The 12,708-nt window shown below is 37.1% G+C and overlaps 1 long non-coding RNA gene across 1 annotated transcript in view; it reads right to left on the reverse strand.

Moving 5' to 3' along the window:
- Positions 1-4,722: 4,722 nt before the first annotated feature.
- Positions 4,723-12,708, reverse strand: part of LOC115304719 — a 69,519-nt gene continuing 61,533 nt past the window's right edge. The window contains exons 3-4 of the long non-coding RNA XR_003914573.1: positions 6,762-6,855; positions 4,723-5,797 (exon numbers count right to left, since the gene is read on the reverse strand). This is a non-coding gene — a long non-coding RNA (uncharacterized LOC115304719). The remainder of the gene's footprint in view (positions 5,798-6,761; positions 6,856-12,708) is intronic.

Raw genomic sequence — 12,708 nt, forward strand, 5'->3', positions numbered from 1 at the left:
TATGAGCTAAGATTTTTTTAAACCTCCAAGACATGAATTTTAAAGCTTATTATTATCTTTTCTTTTTTAAATGTAAAGATTTAATCAACACTCAGTAAATTTCCATGTTTTATTTACCAACTGATAAGTCACAGACTGTTTGGTTCTTCTGTGTCCTATCATATAAAATGGGTTTTTTTTTTTTTGGAGAGAAATTTGATAAGAAGCAAATGTGGCTGGATAATAAATTAGTTCATTATATTGAAGGTGAATACATGCCTATATTTTAGAATAAGTAATTTATACCAAACATGACACTATGAAAATTAACATTTGCTTTTCCTCAGTCCTGGGACGTAGAGTAGTATTCTCAGCTCTTATTTCCCAGTTACAATAACATGAATAGATATTGATGTAGCCTATTATCTCAGCAATAACACATATTACAACCAGTGATTATTTATTAGCAGTAAAATGTTTCTCCAGGGCTTAATTTAGAATGCCTGAAACGAGATAACAAAATCTCAGTCTTGGAAGTGATCCTCTATATAGTGATTGTTTAGGGAAATTTTTATTGCTTCATAGCACTTAAAGATCCTTAATTGGCTACTTTGTTGAAATGAAGGCATATGGTACAGTACCAAGGTCTTGGAAGGCTGATGTGAGTGAATGTATGCAGAAATAGAAGCCAGACTTCTACACGCAGATAGAAATGTTGGGCATGGATGAATTAATCTATCCAAGTCTACTCTTTCATGATCAGGACACAGTAAAACATCAGGTTTGGATAAATGGAGCTTTGGTGGGTTTATGGTGCAAAATCTAGTAGAGCAGGCTGTCACAGAGAGTCTCAGCACTGAACAAGCTAATTCTACTTTAAGCTTGACAAGCAACAGAGGAGTCTTATTCCTAGGAGTTCTTGTGATAGCAAGGTGAGCTTCAAAAATGCAGAGTCAGGGAGGAGTCCAGGCATGCAGGAGTTAAGATAAGGATGCAGATCTGGAACTTTTGAGTCACAAGTGTGAACTGACCACAAAGCAAAAGGTAAGAATCCATTTACCAGAATCAGGAGTGCCAGGTCAGAGAGGGCACCAGAGAAAGGCTGACTTAATGCTGAGCCCTGAACCGAGATACCTAAATGCTTCCTATATTCTTCCTGACTAGGAATGGAATTGGTCTTAGAGCCTGGGACAGAGTCCAGTCTCCAGATGGTCCACTCAATGGTCTCAGCCATGGGCAGGAGAGTTTTAAAAGCAGGGAATCGCTCCATTACTGCATCCATCTTTATTCCAGGGAAATTTATTCTGTGAACTTCTTTATCCCTTTCCAAGATTCTCAATTTTGGAGATCAATTAAGATCTAAAGGTAATTCTTGCCTTGATTACCAAGTTTTATTCTTGTGACCCTTAACAATGGTGCAACAGAGTTGGAGCCGGAGCCAGGCATTCTCTTCCTGGCATGGCTGCGGTTGTGCCAGGGTTTTACAGATGACCCAGAGCTGTCCCCTCCTACCCTTCTTTGAATCTGCTGACTGAGGACAGAGTAATGGCTGGAAGTGTCTATGCTGAACTAAAATCTTCATGCTTCCAAAAACACAAAGATAAATTTCCTTAATGGAACTGCTGGCTAGCAGAGAAAGATTCTATAGAATTCTTACTTGTACATCTATTCAAAGCTTTTTTTCTCTGATTCCAAACTCCAAGCTTTCAGTCGATTGCTTAATTATTTGGAAAGGTGCTGAGCCAGCAGGTGGCTATGCATATCCTGGACTTAACCACGCTACAGCTGAGTGCTGCCTGTGTCCTACGCAAGTCTACATCTTAGTAGACTGGCCTCTTCAAGACCACTCATACAGCTAAACACATTCCCCGTGTTCAGCCTCCTTGGTCCAGAATACTAGCATGGAGACTTGGGAAGAAAATGCATAGACAAGCTAAGAGAGCCTGGGACCTGGTAAGCAGGCACATGCAACACAGATAAACATGTTCTTGTGGACGGGTGAGTATGAGCTGAGGAGGATCAGCTGCACGTGAAGAGAAATTGAGTGAAAGAGCAGATCTAGTATTTAGATTATGGACCCAAACAGGAGGCAGTCAAAAAGAACACAGTGAAGGGAGAGAAGGATGGTCTTCAGGTTTCAGAAACCCTAAGTGAAATTTAAATGCTTCCATTGACTGTCCATTAATTCATCCCTCCAACATCTACCACAACCTACTATGTGTTCTGATGCTATGCTGGAGGCATGCTAAGCCCAAATTCTGTCAACAGAGCCAGGGTCTCTAAGTACAAGTCAGAATAGGATGAAATAAGGAAACTTCTACTTGTTAAGTATAACATTAGGCACCTTCATACTGAGGATTTAATTTAATTCTTAAAACATTCCAGTAGATATTATTATCCTCCATTCTGAAGAAGGGCAAAGAGAACACATTTCATGGAAGTAGGGTAAAGTAGAATAAAACCAGAGTGAAGTTGATAATCTGTGAAACCTACACGAACTATAACCTCTGAGTCTCTTCTTCCTTACCTGTAAAATAGATCAGATACCCGTCTTTGAGGATAGTTGTAAGGAGGAAATTGCATTAAACAACAAATACTAAAGTCCCCAGCATTTAACACCTGGCAAGTGCATACGTGTGTGTCTTTTTAAATTCCCATCAAAAGTCTCACAGGAGGAGGTGCCCAAGAGACTGGCAGAACAAGGACTGATGCCTGGGCAGGATCACATACAATTATCCCAACACTGGGAAAAGCAGGCATGGGTAGTCCTGGTTGCAGGTAACATGCCTCAGAAATCCAGACCTCAGCCACCAATCCTGGGAGGCCTAGAAAACCAAGGCAGAAGTGAATGGAAAGTGGATTAGTCATTAGCAAAAAGGAGGATCCCAGTTACTGGAACCAAGCTGCAGTGGAAGGGAAGAACGGTCAGATGACTGGTCAGATGGTCCAGCATTTCAGCAGGGCCTGTAGTATCAGTCTCTGACAAGGAGGAAGTCAACTGTCAGAATTCATTGCTCCCATATGCCCATCCTCAGGAGTTAGGGCACTCAGCTCTTCCTTCTATGACTCAGCAACTACTCAGCTGTTTGATCTGCCTCCAACCTTGTTTCTCAGACCCCGGGAACTGACTACATATGTTTGTGATGCTGTCTTCTCCCTGCTGATGTCAGCGAGGTTCATAGTCAGCTCATTCGATTCTGAGTCATCCAAACTCAAGGGTCCCTTGGACTGCCTGATGAATCACCAGACCTGTGGAAGGCTGAGCCTACCAGTGGAAGTTGTCCTGGAGGAGGAAAAGAAGTAACTGGAGATGCAGAGTATTAGGCACTTCCTTCAGGGATCCCTTACACATGGCAGACATGGCAGGTCTCTCTCAGTCTCCATCTCTGTTCCCTGTCTTTCGGTGAGTGTGTCTCCGTCATACACACGATCTTGTCATGGTTATGGTGTGATGGGATGGTATCTAGGCCACACCGACGCAATGGAGAAATTCTTCTTGTCCTTGAATTCTGCATATTATGATTGTCTCCTTCTCATATATGCTTGAGGGTAACTCCAGCCTAGCGCTCAAAAATAGGACTCTCTCTAACTCCTCTTCACTAATTATATGATAATTAATAACAAAGTTTGCTTTGTTTATGTAATGTTCATGTTGACCTAATTTGCAAAATAAGGTCTTGACTATATTACAGAACTGTCACATTTCTCTAGGTTTGGACTCCTACCCAGAATCCAGCCTGAGAAATTCGCTTTCTTGAACACCCACCAAGTTTCCGCTAATCTGTTACTAGAGCCCAGGCCCACATAACACCAGCAGAAAAGGCTTTAGATACGGAATCAGAAAGGATGTGAAGGTCATGAAGGAGATGTGTCAATGGTGAGCAAGGATTAAAGTAAGTAGATCCAGGGATAGAAATTATTTAAATGTTGTGAAAATGAGCACAGGATGATGTATGGAAGTGTTGAATCACTATACTGTACACTTGAAATGAATAAAATACTGTATGTTAACTAACTGGAATTGAAATGAAAAATTTTAAAAATGATAAATAAATAAATAAAAAGATACGTGTTTGTAAACAAATGTGAAGAAGCCTATGAAAACAGCCAAATGCTTAACTAATTGAAAATACAGTGTGAAAAAAATCATCTTTGTAGCAAGATCGCCTTTCACTAAGATGTCTTTGTAAATGTATGTGAGAAGTCTATTTGGATAACCTTATGCTTAACTAATTAAAACTACACTGTGTATAATCTTAAAAAAAAGTTTTGAAGAATTCCCTTTTTCATTAAGAACACCATTTGCCATATCTCTGAATTCAAGTTCTTCCACTTGATCATAGCTTAGATAAGACCCTTCTTTGATCACCTCTGTCATGGATAATTTCTTCCTTTTAAGAACTCCTACAGACCCCCTTACATGTCTCTCTCATGATGCTCACTGCTTTGTACTGGAGCAGATCTAGTAACAACTTCTGCAGGTCCTGAAATTTAAATAATTGGGGAGGGAGGACCTTTTCAGGAAACATCGTTGAAAGTCATTAATCAAAATTAGATATAAAAATGCGTACTTACTTAGATTAAAGAAATCACAACAAAATCTAATTTTAACAAGTTAAAAATACTCAATAAATATACAATCTAGAAAAATGACATTTTCATTCAGTAACTTCCCATTAGAGTTACTTAATTGTAGTATTTTCTATACAAAGAAAATGGAAATATAATTCAGTCTTTCTTCTGTAATGTCTGGTCACATTTTTTATTGTTGATAATTGGAATTAATAGAATATACAACTTCTCATATAGATGGACTCACTCTTATAGTTCTGCCACCAGGTTGTGCTTCAGAAAAACTGGTGCAGGTATAAGTGAATACCGGCTCATGTTGTGTTATTAAGAATATTCCTGACCAGGCACTGTTGAGAACCAAATCCTCCATTTACAGCTTTACATGTCTGATTAGAAGAATTCTCCACAGACTATTTTCTTGCCACATACACTTCAAACCCTGGTGTCTCCTCCAGTACACATCTACTTCCTGTGCTGAGTGCCACCAGGCATGTTTCTGTCACGGTAAAGCCTCTGTTCTATACCAATAAGCTATGAACCCAATGAACCAGCACAGGGGGAGTAACATGTTTCTAGGAATTACTCCTACATGAGTGCAGCTGGCAATCAGGTCATTCTGAAACAAAGTACTTATGAGACCCATACATATATTTCAATAAACTCAACTAAACGTGTCCTCAATACAATTTGTTTTCTGGGACTCAAAAATGACCTTGGCATTTCAACAGTAGGGAAAGTAGACAGTTTAGCTGGAGTTTGTTCATTTGTTTGTTTTAATTCTCACTTAGGTAAAGTTTACCAAAATGTATGACCACATAAAGGTTCATAAGGTTTCTCCCAGAGCATCAGAAGGGGCCCATGTAAGTAACAGGCACTGACACTAGAGCTTCATTCACTTTACGCTAAATCTGCCTCTGATTTAATTTTGCATTGTAGTAACTTATGTCCTTATCCAATTATACCTTCTACATTGTACAGTGTTTTTACATTTCCAGTTCCTGATACAGCTCTTTTCAAATAGAAGCCACTCAGAGAATGTTGTGGAATTAAGTAATTCATATACATTAATGGGCAAGTTAGAAAGACCTGATCTTCTTCCCAACATGACTTGAGTGTTCAGAGGAATATTCCAGGCTGTGCCTCCTCAGTGAGGAAGTCCGTCAGTAGCTTTGGTCTTGAGTTTCTCTAGAACCATAGGGCTTCTTCCACTGTCTTTGGGAAGTCACAGGCTTCTTGGTGAGGATTTCTGGAAGAATCATAATTAGTTTAAATAATAAACTTTTACTATAACTTAAAACTGATTATAGTAAAAGATTGGTTAATTAAATTATGATACATATGGAAAATGGAATCCTATATTAAAATGGGTGACATAGAATTATGATTTTTGAAAAGGTAAATATATCCAGGGTACACTATTGAGGGGAAAATACTCCATTCCAAAATCACCAGTGGAAAGCTCTCCAAACAGCACCTTGTCCTTCCAGCTTGCCTGCTCAGGTAACCCCCACTATGACTCATTCTTGTGCAACCTCAGAAAAATGTCTATCCCCTCAGCTTTCACTTTCTCCCTATCTTTCTCTACTTCCTTCCTACCCAGTTTGGATTCCATGACCCATTATATTAACTATTCTCTTGCAAATACTCTACACTCCCTTAGCCTTTGTAATTTTGCTTTCCCCCATGACCACAACTTTTCTTGTGTTAAAATACACAAAACATAAAACTCACCATATTATCAGCCTTTTTTTTAGAGGGAGAGACAGAACGAGAGAGGGAGTGCAAGCAGGTGAGAGGGGCAGAAGGAGAGAGAAAAGCTCAATTAGGCTCCACAGCCAGTGCAAAGCCCAACACTGGGCTTGATCCCACAGCAATGAGATCATGACCTGAGCTGAAATCAAGAGTTGGTCACTCAAATGACCGAGCCACTCAGGTGCCCTTAAAAACTTCTAAGTGTACAGTTCAATAGCATCAAGTACATTCACACTGTTGTGCAACCATCACCATCATCCATACATAGAACTCTTTTTGTCTTGCAAAACTGAAATTCTGTCCCCACTAAACACAAACTCTCTGCAATAGCCCCTTCCTGCCAGTCGCTGGCAATCATTATTTCACTTGTGAGCTCTATGATTTTGAGTACTCTAGGTAATTTATGTAAGTGGAATCAAACAGTATTTGTCTTTTTGGGATTGGTTTATTTCACTTACCATATTTTTTTACAGTTATCTTGGAGTTGATTTAAACCAAGAGGAAATGGTCATAATGTTTTCATGCATACACACTTGGTTCTTCAAATAACAACTGTGAGAAATAGCAGAAAGAATTAAGAAATGCTGCATTTGTAATCCAAACAAAACACCAACATTTTGGGTTGTACAACACTTAAATAAATGTCTCAAATACTTTGAAATACTGTAGTAGCCAAAACATAGTGTCATGCTTTCAGTGGGAGTGCAGTTTAGAAAAGAAAGAAAAAAAGTCACAGTAGAACTACACAATTTCTTTAAAGTCATCAAGGAATAAAAGCAGCATTGACCTTCCATACTGACATAATGTCAATAACAAGGTCCACCCGTGTTACAGTGTGTGTCAGAACCCCTGTCCTTTTCAAGGCTGAGTAATATTCCACAGCACACGTATACCACGCTTTGCTTATCTGGACACTTGTGTTGCATTTCATATCTCTTGATATATATTTTCATTTTGTAAACACATTGTTTACTTGGCTTTTTCCTCATCTTTTTTTAAAGCTCTTTGATCATCCTTAAGACATTTATTTTAATTCTTTGTCTAGTAGGTCGTTTTCCTCTGGGATAGCTCCCCCTCCCTCCCCCCACTCCCGCTTTGGATCATAATTTCCTATTTCTCTGTATTTTTTTATGATTTTTTTTGTGTTGTTTAAAACTGAAAGTGGGGCGCCTGGGTGGCTCAGTTGGTTAAGCGTCCAGCTTCGGCTCAGGTCATGATCTCACGGTTCATGGGTTTGAGCCCCATGTCGGGCTCTGTGCTGACAGCTCAGAGCCTGGAGCCTGCTTCAGATTCTGTGTCTCCCTCTCTCTGACCCTCCCCTGCTCGCGCCGTCTCTCTCTCTCTGACATACACACACACACACAAATATATATATATATAAAAATTTAAAACTGAAATTTTGCTTCCAATGATGTGGCAACTCTAGAAATCATATTCCTCCCTTTCCCCAGAGTTTGCTGATTTTTTTATCTTTTCTTTTTCTTATCTTTTCTTTCTTTAAATTTTTTCTTTAGATTTTTCGTATGCTGTCTCTATGCTGAGGGTCAACCTGAGGTATAAACTTAAGGTCTTCTCAGGTCTTTTCTGAGTCTTCACCTTCTCAGGATATGTGTGGTAACTTTCTAAAGGTCCCTGTATATGCATTTGTTTTTGAATATTCTAGTCTTTAATGTCTGGTTCCCAACAGAGCACAAAGAGGAAAATGGAAGAGGGGGAGTGACTAGACCCTTGAATGCCCTGAAAGTCACTTCAGCCAGAGGGGTAGGGCTTATAACAATGGCTTCCAGCCTCTTTGTCTACACATTGCAGTCAAAAGCAGCAATCAGTGCACAAACCCCCAGTATTTGAAGGACACCCTAGCAACTCAAAGTTGTGCAAGTTGCTTTAGAAACACATATGTGGCTGCTTATACCAGGGAAGATGATTCGGGGTGGTTGAGAGGATGGGAAGGTGGAAAATGTGTAGCTGCTACCATGCCGTAAGCTGAAACGATAGAATTTAACCATAATTTACTGTCCAAGTCTTCCCTTGGAAGTTGCATGACTGCAGAGTTCCAAAATAATTACATTGGATAGATTCTGCCAGTGCAATTGTTGTCAAAGTGGGAACACAGATTCCTATGCCTTCTCTTTTGCCATTTTCCCTTTGCTTTTTAATTACTCTTCCTTATCTGGTAAAAACTTCAACTTTGGACCAAGTTGGTTGCAAACCTGCAGTTGAATCCCACTAGAGAAAGTCATTTTCCTGGATTGATTTCTAACCACCATAAACTGGCCATCACCAAGCACAGCTGGAATCTCTACACAATGCCAACAAACCATTCTCAAAAAAGTTGTATCCACTTCTTCATCATTCTCTTAATCTTTCCCTTTTAAAAATATGAAATATTTTAAACACTCTAGAATATAAGTTCTATGAGGCTAGAGATTTTACTTTTTTGTTCTATGCTCTGTCTCCAGTTCTTAAAGAGTGTTTTACATATGCTATGTACTCTTTCTGAATAAATAGTCCAAGAGAAGTACAATGATTAAAAGAGAAAACACATGTATACACCTTGTTTTTATCATATTTTGACATATTACCATATTTACTCCACATTTTTTAAAGAAATGAAGTATTTCCCAAGATTAGAAGCCTCATCTGTACCCTTCTGATCCTATTTACTTCTATCCATCCCCGATGATGGCTGCTTTTGATAATCTGGTGTTTGTTTTTCTTTTGTTCATCTCTATTGGATATTGACAAATTATTCTTCAAATATTTTGTGCAAATTAACATTTCCACCAGAATTGTTTGAAAGTTCTCCTTGCTCCACGTCCAAGTCACCATTTGGTATTGTCAGACTTTACATATTTTTCCAATCTCATGATGTGAAATGACAACTCCTTATTTTGCATTTCTCTAATTACTGGTAAAAGTTCAATAATTTTTCATGTTTATTGGTCATTAGGCAATCCTCTTCTATAAACTGCCATCTCATATAACTTTGCCTATTTTTAAAAATTAGGACTTTTATTCTTTGAGAGCAGTTTCATTTCACAACAAAATTGAGGGGAAGCTACAGAGACTTCCCATGTACACTTGCATCCACACATTCATTATCAGCATCCCTTCAAAAGTGGTACATTTGTTATGATTGAGGAACCTACACTTGATAACCTACATTATCACCCAAGGCCCATAGTTCACATTATGGTTCTGTCTTGGTGGTGTACATTCTACAGATTTGGACAAATATATAATGGCACGTACCTATCATTATGGTGCCATACAGAGTATTTTCACTGCCCTAAAACTCCTCTATGCTTTGCTTATTCATTCCTTACTGTCCCCCACTCAAATACTTTGACTATATTTATTGAACTATTTTTTTATTTCTCTTTTTAATTTGTAGGTAATAATTATATATTCTGACAATTAGTCCTTCTTTCAGTCTGTGTTTTATCTTAATTTTATAGTATCTTTTTATAAAGAAGTTTAATATTTTAAAGGGGTCAAATTTATCAGTTCTGTCTTGGGTTTCTTTTATATGTTGTGTAAGAACTCTCTCTCCATCTTCAAGTTTTAATGACACTTTTAATACTATGTTCTAAATTTTTAGAATGCTGCTCTACATATTTAGTATTTAATTCAGACTGGGGAATGAAGAACTAAGTTTGGTCTTTTCCGATACTGATAACTAATTTTTCCACCACCATGTTATTACTCTACTGATCAGTAATATAACTTCTGACAAATACTGTCAGTGTATGCAGGAGATTGAGCTCTGTATTCTATTCCATTGGGCATCTTGTCTATCCCTGTGCCAAAATTGTATTAATCAGTATAAAGTTTTCTATTTTTTATGTTTATTTCTGAGAGAGAGAGACAGAGAGAGAGAGACAGAGAGAGAGAGAGAGAGAGTATGAGTGGAGGAAGGGCAGAGAAAGGGAGACACAGAATCTGAAATAGGATCTGGGCTCTGAGCTATCAGCACAGAGCCTGACCCAGGGCTTGAACTCATAGACCATGAGATCATGACCTGAACCAAAACGCTAAATCAATTGAGTCATCCAGGTGTCCCTTAATCAGTATAATTTTGTCAAAAGTATTGATCTCTTCCCCAGCTTGTTCTTTAAATATATTTTGGCTATTCTTGTTCTTTTCCCTACCATATGAACATTAAGGACATTTATCAAGTTCTATATAAAACTGGGATAATATTTTAAATGGACTTGGATTTTACATTGAATTTATAAGTTAATTTGCAAGCAATTGCCTTCTTCCAATCCCAAAACATGGATTCCTCCATTTATTTGAGATCCCCATTACTTCAATGATGCTTTATTTTTTTTTAAATTGTCCTGTACGTCTCTGTTAGATTTATCCTTAGGTAAATTACAGTTTTTGTTGTAATTGGAAAAAGTTTGTTTTATGCGACGCTTCTCTAATGGATTTTTTGGAATGTTATTACGCTGAACTGGTATCCAAAAATTTGAACCGTTTCAAATTAGTTTTAGAATTTTACTGATTTACTACTAGAAATAATATTACATTTAGGTTTTGTATGTATATAAATATGCTTCAGGTCTTTACAATTCTTGTCCCTCTTATGTTTTGGTTTATCTATTGGATTGTCTAGAACATCTAGTACACTGTTCAGTAGAAGTGATGACATGATATCTCTTTACTTGGCCCCTGATATTAATGAGAGCACATTTAAAGTTTCATCAATATGCATAATTGTTGTAAGTTTTGAATATTAAGTAAAGTTCTTTAAAAATTTTTTTAAACATTAATTCATTTTTGAGAGAGAGAGAGAGGCAGTGTATGAGCAAGGGAGAAGCAGAGAGGCACAGAATCCGAATCAGGCTCCAGGCTCTAAGCTGTCAGCACAGAACCTGACGTGGGGCTTGAACTCATGAACTGTGAGATCATGACCTGAGCTGAAGTTGGCTGCTTAACCGACCGAGCCACCCAGGCACCCCAGTAAAGTTCTTTTCTGATCCTAGTTTGCTAAGATTTTTAAAAATCATCATGAATTTATTTTTTTAACTTATGCTTTTTCTGGAATTACTGAGATAATCATAGAGATTTTCTTAATCTCTTAATGTAGTTACATCAAAAAATTTTACAATTCCTTCTGAAGTCATCCTTCTATTTATGAAATGAACCCAACTGAAACATAAGTACTGTTGAGCTTGATTTGCTACTATTTTATTTAGAATGTTTTCCTGCTGTGCTCATAAATGAAATGGATCTATAGTTTTCTTTTATTACATTTTTCCTGATCTCCACAGCACACTAAGCTTAAAAATGAGCTAAGTAGTTTTTCCTCTTTTCCAATTCCCAAATAATGTATGTAAGTTGGAGATTATCTGCACCTTAAAGATACAGCATTCCACCATAAAATCATCAGTATCTGATGTCTCTTTGGTGGAGGAAGAGTTTTATTTACCAAGTTAGTCTTTTTAATGATTATTAGACTATTCATGTTGTCCAATTTTTCATTTGGCTTATTTTTGTGATTCTTTTTAAAGAACATTTTAATAAAAATATTTAAATTCAGAGCATAAATTTGTTCATAGTAACCATATATGGTTTTTAAAAATCTTGATCTGTCATTTTTTTTTCAAAACATCAGTTTTTAGTTCTGTTTATCCTCTTTACTGTTCTGTTGTGTTTTACTTAATTTTTATAAAATTATTTCTTTTATATTTCTTGGCTTCATTTTATAGCTCTCTTGTAGCTTCTTAACCCAATCATGGGCTTATTTTAAATTTATATATTTTTATAAAGTTATTTTTGTGCTATACATTTACCTCTAAGTGTCATAACTTTAGGTATTTATTATGTAGTACATTCTTTCCTGTTTAGTGCTAACTGTAATTTCTAGTGTGATTTCCTCTTCAGCTTATGTAATTAAAGTTTCCAAGCATATTTTCCCTATCTTTATATTGTGGACTTCTAATTTCATTCAAGTTAGAAAATTTCTCTATTTGTTAACAATTCTTTAAAATTTATTGTCTCCTTTGTTATTTAGTACATTATTAATACTTGGAAATATTCTAAAGCAAAAGAAAGCGTATTTTCTAGGGGAGGGGGCATATAGCCCTCTATATAAAACTATTAGCTCAACTATACTAGTTTTGTATTTTATGATAGAAAAATGACTGGTCCATGCTATTTGTAAGCAAAGGTACATTCTCTAGGACTGTAGGTGAGAACAAATCGTGTAGTGAATATGGAGTAAGTTATGGAATCAGGTCCCACAGCAATTCTTACATGCAACTTTTGGGTTTTGTTATTTTATAACTATGCCTGGTTACACTTAACAATTCACCGAAACCTTATTTTGAAACTTTTATTATAGCACCAAAACAGAATTCCAAAAACCATGTGGTTTGAAGTTTCTGAATCTACATC

This window comes from Suricata suricatta, chromosome 10 (assembly GCF_006229205.1).
Source record: "Suricata suricatta isolate VVHF042 chromosome 10, meerkat_22Aug2017_6uvM2_HiC, whole genome shotgun sequence".
Classification (NCBI taxonomy): domain Eukaryota; kingdom Metazoa; phylum Chordata; class Mammalia; order Carnivora; family Herpestidae; genus Suricata; species Suricata suricatta.